Here is a 15,270-nt window from a genome sequence, read left to right as displayed (position 1 = left end):
GTATAATTAAATTTAATAAATGTAATTTCAAAATGTGAAAAGATAATCAGTTCATGTTTGGTGTCTCTGGAATCACAATTTAAAATCCTAACATATGGAGAAGTCGGATTTTAAATTGCAATTCTGAAAATGCCACATTTAGAAAGTTGGCATTTTCTTGCCTTAGCTATTTGGTACCTACAGCCTGTCTGTTCACATTACTGGGTGTGGGTGATCATTGGGCCTTGTGTATTCTTCCTAGACAGCCACACATAATAGAAGCTTAGGTATGAATGAATGAGCCATCCTTGGCAGGATGGGAGGTAGGTGCTGGGCACAGCCCCACTTACACTTAAATAGGCTGTGTCCTATCTTTGCCCTGTAGTTAGTATGGAGCCAGGGCAGGGAAGGCAGGGCATCTGTGCGCTTCAAAGGCATAGCTCTAGAAGCTTCTCCCCACTTCAAAGGCACCACTGTGTGTAAAAGAAGGACCTCAGACACCAACTCTTCAGTACACTTCTGAACTTGTGGTTACTCTGCCAGGAAGAAGGAATGCTTTGCTGCTTCAAAGACTGCCCTTCTGCTGGACTGCTGCTCTAAAAGAACTGCTGCCCTGCTGTGCTGACCTGCTGCTTTGCGCCTCTTGCCTCTGGAAGAAGAACTGGCCCTGTAACTTCATCTTGAACCTAGGCCATCAGAGTGACTCACAGGTCTAGTCTGCTGGCCTCCTGATCTGAGCCTTAGGGCTAAATAAGTGTCCACAACTAGCTCTTGGCCCCCAGCTCCTGGACCCTTGGTGTGGCTCATGAGCTTTTGCAAATCAAGCTTTAGGGCTCTTCGTGACCCAAACGGGTCTCTTTGTACCAAGACCATGCCACTCTCCCCAAAATTTAGCACGAGCCACCGCCAGCCCATCTTTTAGCAAAGCAGCATTGATAGCAAATGGGAGACGGCCAGCGCAAAGTTCTAGTCCATCGGTCTGCAACACCTGGCATGCTCTTGGTTCCAAGCCAACTGCCACCTGTGACACTCTCCTTGCTGCTCGTGACCTTATTCAATGCGAACAGCACTCTTAGCACAAAACTTGAGAAGGTAAACCTTCAACTGGACTAATCTGGGAATGTATCTGACCCACGCTCCATCGCAGTCTGCACAAACGTTTGACTTTGATCTGGTCCTGCGGGACCAGATAGCCACGGTTGGCGTTTTATGTTTTTAAGCGCTAGTTCCCAGTTTATTCCTCCACAATTCAGAACTCTGATTCTACTGACTGGACACTTGTTGTTTTGCTCATGTTTTATTTTTTAAGCTAAGATCTATTTTTCTAACCTTGCGTGGCATTTTTCTGTATGGGATTTTCACTGCTGTACTGTTTGAAGTGTTGCATAAATACTTTACAAATTGCCTCTAAGTTAACCCTGACTGCTATGTGCCAATCTACCTGGGGGTTGAGCACAGGTTTTTAGGGGGTTTGCTTGAGCCTTACCCTGACTAGGATTGTGGTTGCTGCTTGATTAGGGCTCACACTTCAGTCAACCAGTACCCCAATTCCAAACAACTCCAACATTGTGTATGAGTGCATATTTTTAAAATTCTCTCTGAAATTACCAATGGTACCATGTGCAATTAAGAGCTCGCTGTGAATATTATCTGCTAAAATAGTAAATGCTTTTCTATTACTGCTTTGTTTTAAAGGAAAATGACCGAGCTGATTATAAACATTTGGCTTCCATTTAACACATAGAGAGTTGTAGGCTACCGTGGCGACGAGTACAGTCATTTTTGGGTGGGGTGGTGGAAATAATGAATTATCAGTGTGTGGTTGACTTTCCACAGTTTATAATGACATTCCTCTGATATTGAATCAGTAGGACATTTTCTGTTTTGCATTTGTGGATGTTTAAATTGGGGCAACCATATGATTTGATGTGCAAAACGTTGGTGCAATGCTTGAATTGGCATTGTATAAGTGCTTCTTGTTGTTGTTATAACAATATCACTACCACTGCCTGAAGCTCAATCTGTAAGATTGATGTAACCTATGATCATCCATTGGTACAGGTACGAGTGTTGGGGCGGGACAGGGCAGGGCAGGGCAGGGCAGGGCAGGGGGGGAAATCTACAGACAAGGGAATACGGAAAATAAAATTTTAAAAAAAAAAACCCTTAACTTGAGCTCGCCGCATCGCAAGCGCAAGGTAAGTGGTTTTATTTATTTATTTTATTTGATCTATTCCGCCGTCTCTCAACTTCCCCTCCGCCCCTGCCCTGCCCTGCCTAACCGCTCTTTCTTGTACCGGCCGCGCCTGTCCATTGATACTCTAACTCACCCTTTCATCAATCTTTGAACTCAATATTTATTCATTCATGCTCTCACCTAGCCTGCACTGCCATTCATTTGTTCATTCATCCATAAGTGCACTCATTCTTTTCTCCAAATGTTGACTCAGCCACACAACACTCACACACACTCCCCAATTAGTAAACAAGTACTTTGACTTATCAAATGGCCAAGCCAGAACTAGATCTCTTTAGGACCACTTCACAAACCTTTTTTTATTTGAATGGTGGTGTTTGTTTTATGTCAGGCTTGCTTGCAACTAGAGTTGTGCAAAGATTGTATTTCACAAGCTTCCAAAGAATTTTTTTCTCACCCCTAGGTTTCATATCACAATGAGGGCTTTCATACCTCTTTAATGTTGTATGACCAAACGTTTGCCAACATCCATCTAGTTTCAAAGTTGCAAGAATTTTTTTTAATACTTAATACAGAAGAAAACCATCCATCTATTTTCAGCGTCTAGTACCGCCTGTGAGGAAATATTTCCTTTTTGAGGGAAAAATATCCGAGGGAATAAACAAAGTTTAAACGCGGTAAAAGCAGCAAGCTCTATCCGACACAGGTTGAAGTCCTGTTAAAGCCATTGCAAAACCTTTCATCTTCTTCAGGCTAATAAAATAAAGAACATTATCAACGGATAGTGGTACATGAATATAGCTCCTGCCGCTTACAGAGAGTCTGATACAGCGAGAGCGGTCGACTAGAAAGCTGAGGAACCGCGTTCGAATCTCGGCAGGGACGCTCAAAATCCTGTGATTTTGGGCAAATCACTTAGGGGCATATTAACAAGCCAGGCGATAAAATTATCGCCGCTTTAGCGGCAGTAAACTGTAAACTGCCGCTAAAAACGGCGATAATGGGCTTGATAATATGCTCTATGGAATTCCAATTGAAGCCCATGTTAAATGTGAAGGACGTCTAACATGGGCTTCAATTGGAATGCCATAGAGCATATTATCAAGCCCATTATCGCCGTTTTAGCGGCAGTTTTCTGCCTCTAAAGCGGCGATAATTTTATCGCCTGGCTTGATAATATGCTCCTAAGTGCTCTGATACCTTCGGGTTGAGTTTGCGCTATATACAGCTCATTAAAAAAAAGTGTAAATATCTTCATGTTTTAATCTCTGTTAGTTTAATATTAATGAGTACGTGGCACGTCTTTTGTTTAATATATGTGAACTGTGTTACATACTTGTCACATTAAGCCCCTACCCTCTGGAATAGAATCCAAATCATGGGCCATTATAAACATAATTGCTGAAAATGTATTTAATTATGTTGTCATCAGAGTTCACCGCTTTTCACTTATTTGTGAGATGGAAATTTTTCATGATAGGGTTGGAAGTCGAACATCTCTTTCTGCAAATAATTTTTATACGGCACTTCCCTTTCTGCGGAAAGGTCTCCAGGCAAAACAGTAACTCAAGCTTGCCAACTTTTAACCACAGATGCTTTCCTCTCAATTTAGTTTCTTTGATCACAAAACAGACTGCACACACTTGCTGTCTCAATAGAGAAAATGCTTACTAGGAAACCTGACCACCGCTGTGCCACCATGGCACTTGAAGGCCTTTCGCAAACGAGGGATTTGCAAATTGCACATTGGCCGGATTATGAATGGGATGTGTCATTAGGTAATAATAGGCCTCATCATCTATCGTCTGATTGCAGGGGGTTATAAAAATGACCTGCCTAATGCTTTTTTTATTCAAGGTAACAGTTAAAACAAGATGCTAATACATATATATTTATGCTATATATAAAATGATCTTCAACATTATTTACTGAGTTGTGTTTCCGGTAAAAAGGTTTTGGGTTTGTAGCATTGGTAATTCAAAACGTTTGCGCTTTCAATGAACAGACTGAATATCTCACACTGGCCAGGTCAAAGAATGCCACTAACATCTTGAGGGAACACGTCAAAGACGTGGAGCTTTTACTTTGGCCACATCCAGTTCCACTGTCAGCTGGTTGTGACTACTGCAACAATCTCTTCTTCAGTCCCAAGAGCCATGGTGATTCAGTTCAGAGTTGCCCTCTGTGTCTTAATCTTTAAGGGCCTTATTAGGGCAACAACGGAACTAGCTAAGTGAAGGGAGTCTAGACACAAGTAAGGCCATAGGTTACAGGCAACAAAGAACATGACCACGAGGTACTGAAGGAAGCTACTTAACACCATCGTGGAAGGAATATTCTGCCACCAGATGACCAGTGGTTCCAATTTTATCTATACAATAACAGCGGATGCACCGCTCATACTACTCCAATGTTTATGCAGCAACCAATGTCCAATATGGTATGATGTAAAAGTCTATACAACTTTATAAAATACGTTAAAGCACATGTAATATTTATAATAAACTTCATCTACAGCACACAAAATACTTTGCTTGAAAAGGTAAACTTTTGCGGTATTCTTGTGAAATCTACTCTGAAAAGAAAATTCATATGTCTGGATTTCATTACAATGCCTGAGATAGGCAGGTTTTTGCAAAAACTATAGGTGAATAAAATTCTTGCTATACAATGGAGCACTCTTGGCAACAGTCACTGTGTGGGTGTGTGGCGAACAAGAGGAATAAACCAGAAACTAACCTGAAGCATTTCAAGTCTTATTCGTGTGCAAAAAAGTGAAAAATTCATGTTGGGAGAAGATGCTACAGATTTACAGTAGTAGCCCACCATAATCCTCTCCCAACAATTGTCAATGCCACTTCTCAATTGCAGAATGTACACATAAATTGCAGCATCATAAACACGACAAGAAATCTTGCAATTCCAGCTCTTCATAGTTAAATGGGCAGCAGTGAACGTGCTGTGCCCCCATCGATGTGCCAACCACAGAGTTACCCACACCCATGCCGGACAGATAACAGCTGCCATTTCCTCTGCCCTGGATGAATGTCTTGAGGCATAACTCAAATCAATCCCAGCATGTTTAGTAAAACAAAACTAGGGAAGCAAGAGACAAGTAGTTAGAGGGCAGTGGAAGGTATGCTGTTCAAAATCACTAATACCTGCCTAATTTCAGAATAAAAGAAAAGGTGCAAAAGCAATTGACTGTACAGATCCACTTAAAAAAGGGAGCTGAACGGGTCTGCATGTGCCATACACCTAGCAGTAATGATGCTGAAAATCTCTAACAACACTTCACCCAAGACACATTTGTTTAAGCAGATCCTGAAGGGGACAAGGCAGTTTTGATTTTTAGAGCAACATTTAAGTGCATCTTGGAGGAGTAATTCCCGATAGCTTCGAGAAATCAAGATTTTAGGAATGATCAAGTAAGTAACCATCATAGTAACCATGTTGAAAACGAAGAGCAACCCTGCTTAAAACTGCTTTGAAGATGAATACGTTTACAGCTACAAACGTTCCCATCAAGAGCGAGCATTAGATTTGTCCTGGTTTATTCTAAGCAAGCCGTTTGAATCACAATCCTTGCAAAACACGAATTGATTTTTCTTTTCCTCTATATACAATAAAGTTAAAAAAACAGAATACATCATTTTTGTATGCTCCTGTTGTTTTTTTACAATAACGGAGGTATACAGAACAATGGCAGTATTTTCACTGAGACAAGAGTTATAGCGTCCATATTGTTGCGCCAACACAGTGGTGTTGCTTAGTGCAAGTCCATTCACATTGTGAGTCAGTACAATTTTTTAGGGCAAGCTCCCTGAAAGGAGGGGCGGGCGGGGCGTGGAATGCACTCTTTCAACTTCCGTCAGGTGTGTTTGGTTGCTACTGGAGTTGGAATGTTCAGCGGTCCTCGTAAGCTACTTCTCCCCCCTGGTTCAGTATAGCCGCTTCTCATAAGAATGGAAAGGGAGGGCTCTTGGCCCCCCCGCCTGCATGGCGGTGCGGCGACCTCCCCCGTCCTTCCGGACTTCTCGGTGGTGGGGCGTGTCCACTGGGGCGCGCCCTGCCACCGATTGGCTGCCACCGTGACCCGGATATCGTTAATCGACGTCCGGGTCGGAGGGGAGGGGGGCGGGCCACTGTGGGATAAAGAGGTGGGGAGCGCCCAGGTGACCCCCTTGTTGCCTGGACGCTACCCCACAACGGACGTGCCCCGGCGTTCGGGGCTTCAATTTTCCCCACCCACTATCCCTGGAGTATGCGGTTGATGCGTTACTAGTCCGACTAGCGGGCATTTGGCGCGGTAAACTGTTCTGAAATGTTAGTTTCTGATGAGGTTTTCTTTTAGGACTTTTTCTCCCATTGTAGTGATCAATATTGTATCGTGAAGTTATGTTCTTGTTTATGCTTTCTCGTAGGCCTTTTTCTCCCAAGGTAGTGAATGATACTGTATTATGTGTAACTGGTGCAGTCGTGTTTAGGCCTTTCTTTCCCTTGTAGCTTTATGGTGTTATACATGATGTGTGATTTTAGTCAGTGTAGTTGTCCTTTAGAATTTTCTCCCATAGGTCGTCGTATTTATTAGGTATGGGGCATGCGGTAAGGTCATGACCGGTGAGCAACTATTTGAAGGTCTGAGGGGGCGGGCATCATCCTATGGAGGTGCCCGCCCAGGGGGAGGGGCCATTGGCCCCTCCTAGAACTTCAGGGGCAAGGTAACTGGTGCTTCAAAGGGGCGCGGGTTGGGGAGTCACGCTTTCCTTAGGCTGGTAGCCACCCCGCGCGCGCATACTCATGACGTCACTGGATGGCGCAGAGTAAGGGCCCTCCTTTAGTGGGTAAATGAAGTTCACGGCGTGGACCGGGTAATTACCGGGCCCGGCTGCGCATGCGCACACCTGTAGGGGAGGCGCAGCTAGTAGGACCTGACACCGGTTAGCGACCTTGCCATATGGCCCAGAAATGTTAGTATACAAAAATGCAGAGGAGGATGTTAGACTCGGTTAGGAAACAATCTGTATTAGAGTCTTTGTTAAGGATAGTCACTCACACCTGTTGACAATAATGTATCTAATCTCCTGCTGATTTTTGTATAACTGTTTATCATGCAAATTTATATAAAAATGATAAAAATGTGAAGAAACTGGGGAGATGGTCGTCCGAACGTTACAAGAGTTATGTACGAATTGACATGTTGTGACAGGATGGTGCTCACGCCCGGTATGTTTCTGGTTTTTTGCAGTTTCTCAAACCTGTCACGCAGGGGAGGAACTCGTCACCGGGCGCCAACGACCGACATCGGCACAGCACGGAGGACACAAGAAATTGGTGACTTGGATTGTGGGCCACTCTTATGTTAGGCGTGTTCAAGGCTGCATTTTCCCTGGCCTTCTATGGGGCTTTGAGGGTTGGGGAGTTAGTTGCTGGGTCAAAAGCTGATAGAGTGGGCGGAATACGGTGGGCCGGTGTGGAGATCAGGGAGGACGTTATGAGAATAACAATTCAGAGATCGAAAACTGATCAGGACTCTCGGGGTCACACCATAGTGCTCCACCGGGCGCGGGCCAACCCTTGCTGCCCGGTTTCTCACGTGGAGGCTTTCTGCAGGCAGCGGGAGGGCACGGCGGGGGACACACTGCTGTGTCACGCCGATGGTACACCATTGACCAGGTACCAGTTTAGGCGAGTCTTGGAGCTAACGGTCAGACTGGCAGGTTTCGATCCAAGGGAATTCGGCACCCACTAATTTAGGATTGGGGCAGCAACTGAGGCAGTGGCGAGGGGTCTCTCAGTGGAGAATGTGAAGAAACTGGGGAGATGGTCGTCCGAACGTTACAAGAGTTATGTACGAATTGACATGTTGTGACAGGATGGTGCTCACGCCCGGTATGTTTCTGGTTTTTTGCAGTTTCTCAAACCTGTCACGCAGGGGAGGAACTCGCCACCAGGCGCCAACGACCGACATCGGCACAGCACGGAGGACACAAGAAATTGGTGACTTGGATTGTGGGCCACTCTTATGTTAGGCGTGCGGAACATGTTTTTCTTTCAGGAGACCGTAGGACGAGTGCAGCGCAAAAGGGGTTTGATATCTCATTTTTCGAGAGGGGGGGTTTATGCCTCAGCCAGTTTCGGAATTTTTTCCAGGGACTCTTAGCTCAGCAGCGGCCCCCCCCGTCAGTGGTGATACTTCACCTGGGGTAGAATGATTTGGCAAAATTGGGGAGGCGCGTGCTTATTGAGGAGATCATTTCCACTGCGGGGTGGGTGGCCAGGGCTTGCCCGGGTTCCACAGTAGTTTGGTCTCAACTTATCCCTCGGTGGCAGTGGCGAGGGGGGGTCTCGGTCAGGGCGTTGAATCACTCGGTACGGAGGGTCAACACACAGTTGGACAAATTATTTCGGACCCCCCAGTTGCAGACGATTCCACATGGGTGTATCTGGGGCGAGCATTTTTACTTGAGGGACGGGGTGCACTTGACTGAGGCAGCGAACGTCTTGTGGTCTAATAATGTCTGGGCCTGGTTGGAGGGATTTGCAATGTAAGCGCACTCCTGGTTTAGGTCTAGGTAAAGGGGGAGGCCAGATCGTCGGTTAACAATGCTGGCCTGTGGCGGTAAGGTCATGACCGGTGAGCAACTATTTGAAGGTCTGAGGGGGCGGGCATCATCCTACGGAGGTGCCCGCCCAGGGGGAGGGGCCATTGGCCCCTCCTAGAACTTCAGGGGCAAGGTAACTGGTGCTTCAAAGGGGCGCGGGTTGGGGAGTCACACTTTCGTTAGGCTGGTAGCCACCCCGCGCGCGCATACTCATGACGTCACCGGATTGCGCAGAGTAAGGGCCCTCCTTTAGTGGGTAAATGAAGTTCACGGCGTGGACCGGGTAATTACCGGGCCCGGCTGCGCATGCGCACACCTGTAGGGGAGGCGCAGCTAGTAGGACCTGACACCGGTTAGCGACCTTGCCATATGGCCCAGAAATTTTAGTATACAAAAATGCAGAGGAGGATGTTAGACTCGGTTAGGAAACAATCTGTATTAGAGTCTTTGTTAAGGATAGTCACTCACACCTGTTGACAATAATGTATCTAATGTCCTGCTGATTTTTGTATAACTGTTTATCATGCAAATTATAAAATGTATTGTTTTTTAACTTAATAAATACGGCCGGGGGGTCTCGCGACCTCCCGCCTCCCAAAGATACCACGTCTATGTTCTGTGTCCGGGGGTGGTGAGGTCATAGGGGGAGGGCGGTAGCCAGTCACTGACCATGTGGAAAGGGGGGGCGCTTGGCCCCCCCGCCTGCATGGTGGTGCGGCGACCTCCCCCGTCCTTCCGGACTTCTCGGTGGTGGGGCGTGTCCACTGGGGCGCGCCCTACCACCGATTGGCTTCCACCGTGACCCGGATGTCGTTAATCGACGTCCGGGTCGGAGGGGAGGGGGGCGGGCCACTGTTGGATAAAGTGGCGGGGAGCGCCCAGGTGACCCCCTTGTTGCCTGGACGCTCCCCCACAACGGACTTGCCCCGGCGTTCGGGGCTTCAATTTTCCCCACCCTCCATCCCTGGAGTACGCGGTTGATGCGTTACTAGTCCGACTAGCGGGCATTTGGCGCGGTAAACTGTTCTGAAATGTTAGTTTCTGATGAGGTTTTCTTTTAGGACTTTTTCTCCCATTGTAGTGATCAATATTGTATCGTGAAGTTATGTTCTTGTTTATGCTTTCTCGTAGGCCTTTTTCTCCCAAGGTAGTGAATGATACTGTATTATGTGTAACTGGTGCAGTCGTGTTTAGGCCTTTCTTTCCCTTGTAGCTTTATGGTGTTATACATGATGTGTGATTTTAGTCAGTGTAGTTGTCCTTTAGAATTTTCTCCCATAGGTCGTCGTATTTATTAGGTATGGGGCATGCGGTAAGGTCATGACCGGTGAGCAACTATTTGAAGGTCTGAGGGGGCGGGCATCATCCTACGGAGGTGCCCGCCCAGGGGGAGGGGCCATTGGCCCCTCCTAGAACTTCAGGGGCAAGGTAACTGGTGCTTCAAAGGGGCGCGGGTTGGGGAGTCACGCTTTCCTTAGGCTGGTAGCCACCCCGCGCGCACATACTCATGACGTCACCGGATGGCGCAGAGTAAGGGCCCTCCTTTAGTGGGTAAATGAAGTTCACGGCGTGGACCGGGTAATTACCGGGCCCGGCTGCGCATGCGCACACCTGTAGGGGAGGCGCAGCTAGTAGGACCTGACACCGGTTAGCGACCTTGCCATATGGCCCAGAAATGTTAGTATACAAAAATGCAGAGGAGGATGTTAGACTCGGTTAGGAAACAATCTGTATTAGAGTCTTTGTTAAGGATAGTCACTCACACCTGTTGACAATAATGTATCTAATGTCCTGCTGATTTTTGTATAACTGTTTATCATGCAAATTATAAAATTTATTGTTTTTTAACTTAATAAATACGGCCGGGGGGTCTCGCGACCTCCCGCCTTCCAAAGATACCACGTCTATGTTCTGTGTCCGGGGGTGGTGAGGTCATAGGGGGAGGGCGGTAGCCAGTCACTGACCATATGGAGCCCATGGACACCTCCTTCTACCTGGGCTGACATGGTCCGCTTTTCCAGCTTCAATTCGCCGGAGTACATCATGGAGCGTCAAATGGACAGGCTCTTGGCCCCAATATCTTGGCAGCCATGTTGAATACCTGCTATCAGGTAAGGAGCAAACTTGTGAATTGAGCCCTTGTCTTGTATGGAGCCAGAGACACCCTGTGCTACTCTGACCTTATCTCCCTCACTGAAGTATCGCTTTTGGCTGTCGGTGCTCTTTTCCATAGCATCCAGGGACCCCATACCTCTGTATTTTTTTTAGCCGTACTCCAAATAGACCCACAACCCATCCCTACACGAAGGGCATCCACACCAGCATCAATAAGATTTTTGGCCTGAGCAGCAGTTACAACATTCCCACCAACCACCTGTAGCTCAGGGTATTTCTGTTTGATGTAATGGATCATGTTAATCTGATACACTGAATTTCCCTGAGATGAGTCCAGAACCACAACATCCACTCCAGCCTGCCCTATCAGGTCAAGGCGATAGTTGTCATACTCACGAGTCCCAATGGCTGCCCCGCATAGCAGCTGCTTTCGGGAGTCCTTTGATGCAAGTGGGAAGTCGCGGTTCTTTTTCAGATCTGTCCTGGCAATGATGGCAATCAGCTCGTCACTGTCCTTCACGACGGGGAGCTTTCCTTTCTTGCTGCGTTGTAGGATTTCGTTGGCTTCGTTCAAAGTGATACCGGCAAGAGCAACAACCAAGTCATCTCGTTTTGTCATCACCTCACTCAGGTACGTTGTGTAGTCTTTTTCAGTTAAGAAGTCAATGTCTCTCGAGGTCACGATTCCCACTAGTTTGCTTCCCATCTTCCCAGTTTCTGTGATTGGGATACCTGAAAATCCATGGCGGATTTTTGCTTCAAAGACATCTCCCACTGTGTGCATAGGGCTCATCACCACTGGGTCTGCGATGAATCCCTGCTCGAATTTCTTGGCTTTGCGGACTTCATTGGCCTGGATCTCTGGGGTACAGTTATGGTGAATAATTCCAATTCCACCCATTAGCGCCATTGCAATGGCCATATAAGATTCTGTGACAGTGTCCATGGGCGATGAGATTAGAGGGGTTTTCAGGGTAATCTTTCGAGTAAGAGCCGAGGTTAAATCCACTTTGTCCGCAGTGAAGTCAATAAGCCCAGGCAAAATCAAGAAATCATTGTAAGTGAGGCCGTCTGCGATGGCAAATAGCTGTTGGGCAGTAAGACCATCCTCAGGGACGTAGCCCATGCCGCCGCTGATTAGATAGTCTGCCATATTCGCTGCTGGTGCTAGAGCACTACTGCTTAATGAAAATTAAGTAGTAGGCAGGCCACAGTTAATGACCTCTGGTGGGTGACTGGCTGTGAATGGAGGGGTCGAGGCCATCAAGGGACAGCAGACCTCCCTCCATCCCTGCATTTTCATTCCCAAACTAGAATATTTTTTTTTTTAACTAGCCACTGTCCATTAAAGGTGCAGTTTTTAAAAAATGTTACCCTTTTGGGAAAGTATTGAGGTGAGAATGCATCCTCCTAATAAGGACATCAGACACATTTCCCAAAAAAGGGAAGATATCCTTTTACAAATTAGTTACTTCCCAACTCAGGGGTTCGAAAAGTGATCAATTGTTTATTACATGATACATATCTTGGTGACTTGTGAATAGGAGGAAATGCCCGGTTACTTACAGATAATCATCATTACTCCGAGTATAGTCTTTCTCCCCACATGATATACTCAGTGAGCTTCAGCTCCCTAACAGAACCCTCAAAGCAATTTGGCGCTCTAGTCTTACTATCCCTCCCTAACATGGCCAACCTCCTTCACCCTTGACCCAGTACAAGAGGAGGCATGACCCACCCCACTTCCTGTTCAACTACCAAGCCTCAGCATACAACAACAACATGAAGCTGATTACCAAACAGAGAGGGAGGGATTAGAACTCATGTGGTGAGGAAGAATACTCGGAGTAATGAAGATTACCAGCAAGTAACTGGTGCCTTACCTCCTTGTAAGTCTTCCTCGCCACATGATGTACTCAGTGAGCATATATCAAAGCCAAGCGGCTTCATGGTCACCAAAAGAAAACCATGGACCAAAGGGCGAGGCAAAATCCAAGTTTAATCCAAACATCAAACAGAGGAAAAAACATTTAGATGCCCAACAGGGCAGCGAAAATCAAGTGCAGGCAGAGCCAGCCTGCACAACAGCTGCAGCAAAGCCCCCACCAGCTAGACCACCCAACACCACCCAATAGTGGTCCATGAACATGTCAGAAGAGGCCCACATCACGGCCTACAAATATCCTCAATTGAGACACCCTTGAAAGAAGCCCAGGAGATAGAATACCACAGGCATACCTTCCCAGGATCCAGGCAAACATCTCCAACACCTGGGACCCGTAGGCCAGAAGAAACATCTGCTTAATCCACCTTCTCAAAGTGGAAACAAAAGGCTGATGACCTTGACCAAGTCCAGGTGATGCCCACTGAACAGCAGGCATGGCGTGGGGACTAGCATAGACTCCTAGCTGGAGATGAGGAAACCATGGACTTCCAGAATCCCGCATACCTCTGGGAATGCAAAGGGTATCCTCAGAAACAGAAGAGGTGGAAAACAGCCAGTCAGCCAGATATGGAACCACCTCAATCCCCACCTTATGACTGTCCACTACCAAAGGTGCCAAAAGTGGTGTGAAAACCCGTGGGGCTGAATATAACCCTAAAGGGAGAACCTGGAACCAAAAATGCTCCATACCCACGCAGAACCTGAGAAACATCTGGAAGTTTGGCAGGAACAGCTCATGGAGATAACCATTTTACAGATCCAAGGATGCCAACACCATCCACTAAGTCAGAAAAAGGATGAATCCCCTGCAAACACAACACTCTAAATCATACATGAGGAACAAATGTGGCGAATTGCTCTAAGTCCAGCACAGGCTAGCTTCCATTTGGGTAAGAGACACCCCGGTCGTGTCTCCTTCCACGAAAGAGGGTGATTACCCATGGTAGCCGTTGACTGACCAAAGGCTCTCCAGCTACCGAAAGAACCTTCCAGCAGGAGAACCAGCTGAGGGCACTAGCTCCAGTCCTCCACAGACACCTTCACCAGTACCCCGACAGTGCACAGAATGTATTTATTTCTTTATTTGTCAGATTTATATAGCGCATGGCTGCCCCAGCAACGGGACGTCCCAGCACAACCAAAGACAATGAGCGTCACCGGAAGGGAGCAGTTTAGGCGTATACCGGAAAAAGCCAGGTCTTAATGGCTTTACGAAAAGCAAGATGATTCTGAATCCCTCTGATCGGAACCGGAAGCAAATTCCAGAGTTTCGCCGCAAGACTGTGGAAGGAGCGGCCTCCGGCTCTAGCTCTCAGAACACGCGGGATACTCACTAAAGCTTGGTCAGCCGATCTGAGGAAAACGCCGCAGCACATAGAACTGTAACAAGTTGGACAGCCCCAAAGGAGCCTGTTGAGTCAGAATCCTGTGCGAAACACAGAGAGTCTTAAACTGGATTTGCTTTTCAACAGGCAACCAGTGTAGCTTGGACAAGACATGGGAGACTGAACAAGATCTTGGCAATGCCACCAGAATACGTGCAGCAGAGTTCTGGATTCTCTGCAAGCGCCTAATACAAGACTTATTGGACCCAAGATAAAGAGAATTACCATAATCCAGCCTAGACATCATTGTTGCTTGGATAATGGTCTGACGCACCCTGGGGGGGAAAAAACCAAGCAGAGGATTCAAGACACGTAACAGCCCAAAACAGGTCCCTGCCACGGCTTTTGATTGTGCATCAAAGTGAGCCCACTATCGATCCACACACCCAGGTTCTTAACTGCCTCTTTAGGCGAAGGGGCCGGTCTGAGGCTGTCTGGCCAACACTGCTCGGACCATAAGTCCCAGTCTTTCCGAAATAACAGCACCTCGGACGTACTGGCATTTAACTGCAAGCAGTTGGCCGCCATCCAGCCCGCCACCTCTAACAGGTCCTCCTTGAACTTTCCCAAACTAACACTATTTCTCTTGGAGAAGGCGATCACCAATTGGGTGTCATCAGCGTATGACACCAAAGACAACCCACGACCCTTGGCCACCAATGCAAGAGGTTGCATATAGATGTTAAACAGAAGGGGGCTCAAAATAGAGCCCTGAGGCACCCCCTGTTTCAAAGCAAACTCCTGCGATTTAAATGGTGGCACCCAGACCTGGAAAGATCTACCCGTCAAGAACGACAGACACCAGTCCAGAGCCATATCCCTCACTCCAATATCCTGCAAGCGCATCAGCAGTATCTCATGAGAAACAGTGTCGAAAGCGGCACTTAGGTCCAAAAGAATTAAGGCCACAGAATCACCCACATCAAGAATCCCCCAGATTTCCTCCGTCACAGCCAACAGAGCATATTCTGTGCCGTGGCGTGCTCTGAAGCCATTCTGTGAGGGGTCAAGAATTGCATTGTGCTCGGTGAACTCAGTGAGAAT

The 15,270-nt window shown here is 47.1% G+C and overlaps 1 pseudogene; it reads right to left on the bottom strand.

Moving 5' to 3' along the window:
• The window catches only part of LOC146861492 (inosine-5'-monophosphate dehydrogenase 1 pseudogene), a 36,189-nt pseudogene extending 24,117 nt beyond the window's left edge, over positions 1-12,072 (bottom strand).
• Positions 12,073-15,270: the final 3,198 nt, after the last annotated feature.

This window comes from Triturus cristatus, chromosome 3_1 (assembly GCF_964204655.1).
Source record: "Triturus cristatus chromosome 3_1, aTriCri1.1, whole genome shotgun sequence".
Classification (NCBI taxonomy): Eukaryota; Metazoa; Chordata; class Amphibia; order Caudata; family Salamandridae; genus Triturus; species Triturus cristatus.
Note: the sequence above shows the minus strand (reverse complement) of the source record. Positions and strands in the feature narration are given on the sequence as shown.